Source organism: Agelaius tricolor, unplaced genomic scaffold (assembly GCF_023055355.1).
Source record: "Agelaius tricolor isolate 1412-34295 unplaced genomic scaffold, bAgeTri1.0.p SCAF_2, whole genome shotgun sequence".
In the NCBI taxonomy this organism is placed as follows: Eukaryota; Metazoa; Chordata; class Aves; order Passeriformes; family Icteridae; genus Agelaius; species Agelaius tricolor.
The window spans coordinates 92,387,659-92,394,634 of record NW_027269262.1 but is presented as its reverse complement, the minus strand read 5'-3'; positions in this window follow the sequence as shown (position 1 = coordinate 92,394,634).

The following is a 6,976-nucleotide window of genomic DNA, read 5'->3' as shown; positions in this document are numbered from 1 at the left end:
TCTTGCAACACATATATGTTTAACCTAACCTATTTCCCTGACCAACCCAATGGGTATAAAATTTGAACCATCAATATCACTGCAATACAGGGAACTGGGTGTTCCAGTACCTGTTCCAGTGGAGTCAGTAATTGTTAGAGCCTGCAACGTGAGCTCTTTCCCAAGCAATGCAGCTGAGTCAGTGCCCTTCTGCTGGGACCTCTATTCCTTTGAAGAGGATTTTCCCTCCAGGGGTGGTGATGAGAGCCACCAACATTATGGCACTATCCCATGGGAGGTAAGACTGTAGTTCTGCTCATGGTTTCACTTCCCAGGGCCCAATTGTACCATGGCTTCCTTCTGCCTCATATATTTCCATATTCCTGTAAATCACTGATACAGGCACCTCACAGCCATCATCTTTCAAATGATGCATCAGCACACATGGATCAGGCTGTGACTTCTCAGCCAGGCTGACCATTTCACATTTCTGACACCATTTTCCACCAGTCCCTCTCTTGGAGAAAGCAATTTTTTGCTTCGGAGGTCTGCACTTCCCTTCAAACTCCCGAAAACTCAAGCCTACCACCCCATCACACATGCTCAGATCTTTCCATGCCTCCCAAGCTGCTTGTAATGAAAATGTGTGTCACATATACAGAGTTGTTAACAGCACTGTTTTGCCAAGGCTACTCAGAAAAACAGTAGAAAATGTGCAGGCCCTGTGCATAGCTTATTTTAGCTTCTTTGTTCCAACAACCCACAGATTCACACCTCCCATTCTCTTGCTATCAACAGTATTTTTGCCATATACAGAAATGTCTTAACATCTTTCTCAGTTCGGTTGTTCATTTGAGGTCAGTATAAAATCTCTAAGATGATTTGCTTAGATTTTTTTAAAGTTCCTAAACAACGTCTCAGTCAAAGCTCTGTCTGTCTGCTGTAAACTTCACTTGTGGTAGTCTGAATTCTCCTTACTGTCAGTGTATTATTCACTCCCCATAAAAGCCTCCTGAGGCTGGATAATTCTCTTTATTTTTAATGCCTATTGCCTTATCCAGAGCTTTCAGCAGTTGATTTTATAGCAGCTCCAAAACAGGGTCTGGTTCCTTATCAAAGACACAGTCTCTGAAAATTGGAAAGAGATCAATTTTTTCACAAACTAACCTATTTTCTGGTGACCTTTTGAGCTTTCTATTTAATCTATACTGCTTAACATTGTGCTTTTCCTCAGGATGCTGTACTTGCTAAACTTCTTCCCTGTTTAAAATCACCCATTTGTGCTCGGGGCACAAAGTTGAAAACCAGAACCAAAACCACAGCTATCATTTTATTTCTATTATATTTCCTAGATATTCCTCCAAATGGCACAGTTTTGGGGGGCACCTTCCACCTGCCAGTTCCTATTGCTGCTGAAGCATCCATCTGTGTTTCTGGAGACTGGGACAAGGTCTCTCACCCCCTGTTCTGCACCATCCCTCTGCTCAGGGTATCTCCTTGGGTTGCCTCTTATTAATCACCAACAGGGAATAGAATTGTCCTGTTCCTACTCCAACCTGCCTTTTCTCTAATGAAAACAGCCAGACACGACAAAATAGGGACACCTTCAAGGACAATGTGAGTGATTCCATGCATCACTGAATACATGCAGAGACTGCCAAGGTAAAGCACACACACAAGTCAGCTTTTGCAGGGCAGCCCTTTATGCAGAGTATTTAAAGATTTAGATGCCAAATTCTCGATGATTTCAAATTCAATCCAGTACTTAGCAGTCTTTGAGGATCTGGATCATTCCCTAGAGGCTGAAATAGTAATCAGGATGGATGGGCATTGCATGTCAAACTACCACCACCCGAGTCTGTGGTAGACAGAATGCGTTCCCTAAAGAGCTTAACAGCAATAAAGAGCTCTGTAAAAAGCCCCGAACTTTCAGGAAATTACAGCATTCATTCCTCTTTGATGTGCTGTGCTTCTCTTGTGCATCTAAAATCCTATAAAGTGAATTAGAAATATCCTCTTCTACCAGCTGCCCAGAGGCCAGCAAAGAAAGATGGTGAAAAATCTCTCACGTATTTCTTGGGAAACCTCAATCATTCCTGGGACACAAAATCTCTGACCATGAGCCTGAGTCACAGCACACAGATATCTGCAGTCTGTTGACATGCTAGGGGAAGGGAATCCAGAAATGATTGAGTATCTTTCTCTCCCTGTTGTGTGTCTCACCTGCATTGTATCCAGCACAGTCCATGATTCAAAGCACTTCTGTCTTTGCAAGGTTTTTCCTGTTCAGAAACCTGTAGCAAAGCAAAGCTGTACAACAGCCAACCCTCAGTCATACTGCAAATATATCAGGGCCCAGCAAAGCTGAAGATCTCCAATTCTGCACCAGAAAATGGGCCCCTGACCCCACATGTGGGGTTATCTGCCAGCCTAGCTTCCTCCTGGGCTCTGAGCAAGCTCTGCCTCCCTCCACAACCTCTTGGTAACTGCCAAGAGGAAACAGCACAGCCACGTGCAAGGGCAATTTCTTCCTTCCTTGTCCCTCTGGGGTTTGGTGTCTCTGAGATGTGTGCACAAGAGTCTCATTAGTCAGGCTAATCAACATTACTAAGCACTGCTAGCAGGTGTGGGCTCTGTGGGCAGAAAGGCTGAGGAAAATGGAATTGCCATGTTAGGAATATGAGGACAGGTCACTGCTCTTCTGTACCTGTCTTCCAGGTGTAAAGGCAGGAGTTGCTCTGGGCCAGGATTTGGGAGAAGACAGGTCTGATCTCCACAGCTATTCTGGGACAGAGGAGAATGAGGAAGACACTGCAGAGGAACCCAAGCCACAAAGTAATAAAGGAGGAAGGAAAGGAGAAGGACCCAACAGGTGTAAACAACAAGCTGAGTTCCATGAAGGGCAGGGCTAGTAAGAATAAGGATGAGGAAAGTAGGACAAGGGAAAACAGGGAATGCAGGGACATGATACCCTGCAAAGGATGACACAGGAAAACAAATGTGGGTTGGCTTGCTTTTCCCCTTCTGGACACAATTAGTCCCAAAACAGGAGCTCTGGGGAGGGTGCCAGTGCTTGGATCAGAGCTGAAAGACTCCCATTTTAGGAAGAAAAAGCTTTTAAAGCAGGGCATTTTATCGCCTTCCCATGGTGAGGCCCAGGAAAGGGACAAGTGTGATCTCCCCCCATTTTTCTGAGCTTTTGTGGTCATGCAGTAGAAAACAGGAAGGCCTCCAGTGTGCTGAGAAAGAGGAAGAGGGTCTCTATTCCTACACCCTTGGGAAGAGGGTGCTGGGGATGCAGGAGGGGATCTGGTGTGGTGTGGGTGCTCATGGACTCGTATCAGCATCCATTGTAAATGCTGGCTACGTGATGAGCGGGACTGTCATGGGAAGTTCTGAGTGAGGCTTATGAGACGTGGTGCCACCTGAAATGTCACATCACAGCACATGTCCCCTGCTCTGCAAGGCACCCTAGGCAGGGCAGACTGGGATTGTAGCATGTGCCCTCACACAAGAAATAATCAATCACTTCACTGTAGTATTTCAGTGCTTTGTGGTGGGCCCTGTTTGGCTATTGGAGCTTAATGGGGATGCCAGGGAAAATATCCACTGCAACCATAGAACTGTAGGATCATTTGGTTGGAAATGATATATAATGTAAGATCATCAAGTCCAAACCTTCCCCCAGCTATGTCAAGGCCACCACTATGTCTCTGAGTGTCACATCTACATAACTTTCAAATATGTCATGGGATGATGACTCACAAACTTCCCGTCTTTCTGATTCTTTCTTCTTCAAATGCATCAAAAAGCACCAAAACTTCCATGGCAGAGATGTGAGTTTCTCTAAGTGTTCTTCTAAGCAGCCAGTGCTGGCAGGATATCTAGGTCTTAGTTCCTGAAACTGTCCTTCTTCATGATTCTTGTCAGTAGTGTCAGAGATCAGATTAATTTAGGTACGGAGATATGGATCTGAGTTCTAACACAAGGGATTTTGCTTTTCCTTCACAGCTGTATGCAGAGCTAACAGCCCAGCTCAGGACTGAGGTTCTTCTTTCCAGCTGCTATGCAACAAGAAAGAGCCTGTCAGATGAAATAAAGCCGAGTTTACATGCAGGAGAAAGTTCACCTCACCGCAATCTCAGGGAAAGCTCACAGAGAGGAGCTTCTGCCATCCCAATGAGAAGGTAATGGAATCATAAAATACCCTGAATTGGAAGTGACCCACAAGGATCATTGAACCCAACTCCTGGCCCGGCACAGGATCATCCCCAAGAGCCACACACCATGTGCTGAGAACTCTGATCCAAACCTATCTCCTCCAAGCACATCACCTGTGATCTTTTCAGTAGGAAAAGCCAAAGAGCAAGGACTAGTCTGAACTCCAGTCCCAAAAGAAGCATTCTTGAGGATGTCTTGAAGGCCTCTGCGGGACACCCCTTGGCTTCTCTTTGATCCCTCTGTAGACCTTAATATGACCTCACTAACATGACTTTAAAGCAACCAAATTTCCCTCTAGGGGGTTCAAGTACCCAGGACCGAAATAGTGGAGAAGGTTTTGTTTAGAGCAGTTTTACTTCCGTCTCCTCCAAAAGAGGATTCTAAAAAAGGTCTAGAAGTGCTTGTTTGTCTCTACAGATGGAGAAAAATGGAAATTGCTGCAGATCAGTTAAACAGATTCCCCCAAGAGACTTGCCTAGGGGAAGTCCACATGGGAGTAGGGCATGGCATGAAAGCCTTGGGCCAGAGCCCAGCTGTTGGCTCATCCGTCCTTTGAACCCACAGTCAGCATCTCTCCAGAGAAGGATCCTTATAAATTCATTCCTGAAGTTCATTAGACAGGAGCTTAGACCAAAGCCCAGTATGCAACCCCTTGATATTTTGGATAGCTTGGAGACTGCCCAAATCCTGTCTTCCCAGGGAAGGCCTCTCTTGATTGATAGTATTTAGAGCTGGAAATGCCACCCTGCCCACATTGCTTGGAAAACACGGTGTGCTCAAGACGCCGGTTCAGACGGACTCCCCTGCACAGCTGCCCATTTGCACAGCATGTGGTGGGAATCTGTTGATAGGTTCTTGACAGAAGTTATGGCTTGTTTATCTGGAAGCTTTACTTTGTGCCTCCTACCCAACCCGGAAACCCTTCCTCTTCTAACCTCTTGGCCTGCTATTATACACAGAATTGTCTACATTATAATTTTGGTAACCATGATTCATCTTACGACAAACACTGCGTAAAGCAAGCAGATTTGTATTGTCATAATTAAAGCAAATGATTGGATGGTTTATCCATACAATCCTAACAATTCTGCCACTGCTAGTACTATACCTGACCTGCAGAGGTTTCAGTAAGTCACTGCAGGGTGTCTTAACCCATGGAATATTAAAACAGGCACGACCCTCCTGTTTCTCAAGGCTGGAAGGACTTGGAAGCCAGCAGAACTTCTTTCTAAGGTTATTGATTGCCTAATGGAGGTGAGAAAGTCTCTCCCAGTCATCTCAGCATCTACCCATCTAAATTAGAGCCCCTTTTTCAGAAAGCCTCCAGTTCTGCTCTAATTTTTCTGAGGTTTAGAGAAGATACATCTCCTTCTTTGTCTTTGCAGTGTTGCATTCCAAAGCCACAGATATTTGCTCTTTGTCTAACAGATAACTACACCCTGAAATGCCAGACCTTTTTTCCCCGGCAAAGGTATTTGTAAACAACCCTCTATTCCTGCATTCCAAAAAAATTAAATTACTCTGCCTCTTCCTATGAGGCGTGTTTCCAGGGTCAGTCTTTCTGGTGGTTATTTGCTGAGCTTCTTCAGATGTTTCAGCTGCCTTTTCCAGGTTGAGGCATGAGAGAACGATGGGAATGGGGAACAGAGGGGAGTTAACCCACCAGTTGATTTAAAATAGGTTAAACCCCTTCTTTACACTGGGGCAGAAGCAGGGTGATACAAATGATTTAAGGAACACACTTGATGTTCTGGGACACAGGAGCACGGTGCTTCCATACCCACCACCCAGAGCTCCAGATCTGCCAGCCTCAAAGAGCATCCTTAACATTTTTTGCTTCCTTTCAGCCACCACACTATCTGTCTAGACCTGCCCAGCAAAGCCCACATACTCTGCACTTGGCAGCCACATGTGAAGCCCTCCCAAGCCCAGATGGATTGGAGGAGTGGATGGGAGGGTGTTCTCTGTATGTTTTCTCTACAGCTGCCATGTCTAATACCAACAGCAGCAGCTGCCAGTGCAAGGGATGTGGATGTGCCATTTGTAACTTAACTTTCATGAACAATAGCGCAGCTGTTTGTGCTGCAAGATGCTGGGAGGCAAGAAAAATCAATTGGTTCTGCCATGAGCCTCCTGGAGGGTTATTTGTCAGCAATGCTGAGCAAGGCAGCAGCAGAATCCCAAGGAAGGGATGCACAGAGGAGGGTAGGACACCTGCACAGAACACAGCTGTGCAGGTAAGGGTGGCAAATATGGAGTGCGTGTTTGCAGTAGTACCTGTGTGATAGACAAACAGGGCAAGGAGATGGCAGAGGCAGCTGCAGGCAGGGAAGTTCTCTCCTCTGTGGTAGGCAACAGGAGCCTGCAGGTTGTTTAATATACTCTCAAATTCTTGCTACGTGATGCAGATAAGACATCACCCAGATCCCAACCCAGCACTCACGAGCAGCCATGGAGGATTTCAGAGGAGTGTCTGGTGTCTGTTCTGGCCTATTCCTGGAAGCCCTTCTCCACTGCAGTTCCAGTGGCATTGTGCAGTTGGGGACTTTGCAATATCTCCTGCCCAAGGACCCCAGCATGTGGCTGAACACCTGCAAATCAGATGAAACACCTAAAAATCAGGGGAAAAAATGCATCATAAATCCAAATGGAAAAGTTTGTGCAACAATGTGCTTGTGTGTGCATGTGATGAGAGAAAGAAATGCTTCAATGTGACTGGGGAGAGGATTCACAGATATGAATGAATTCACCATGAAAGCACAAAGAGACCAGAGAG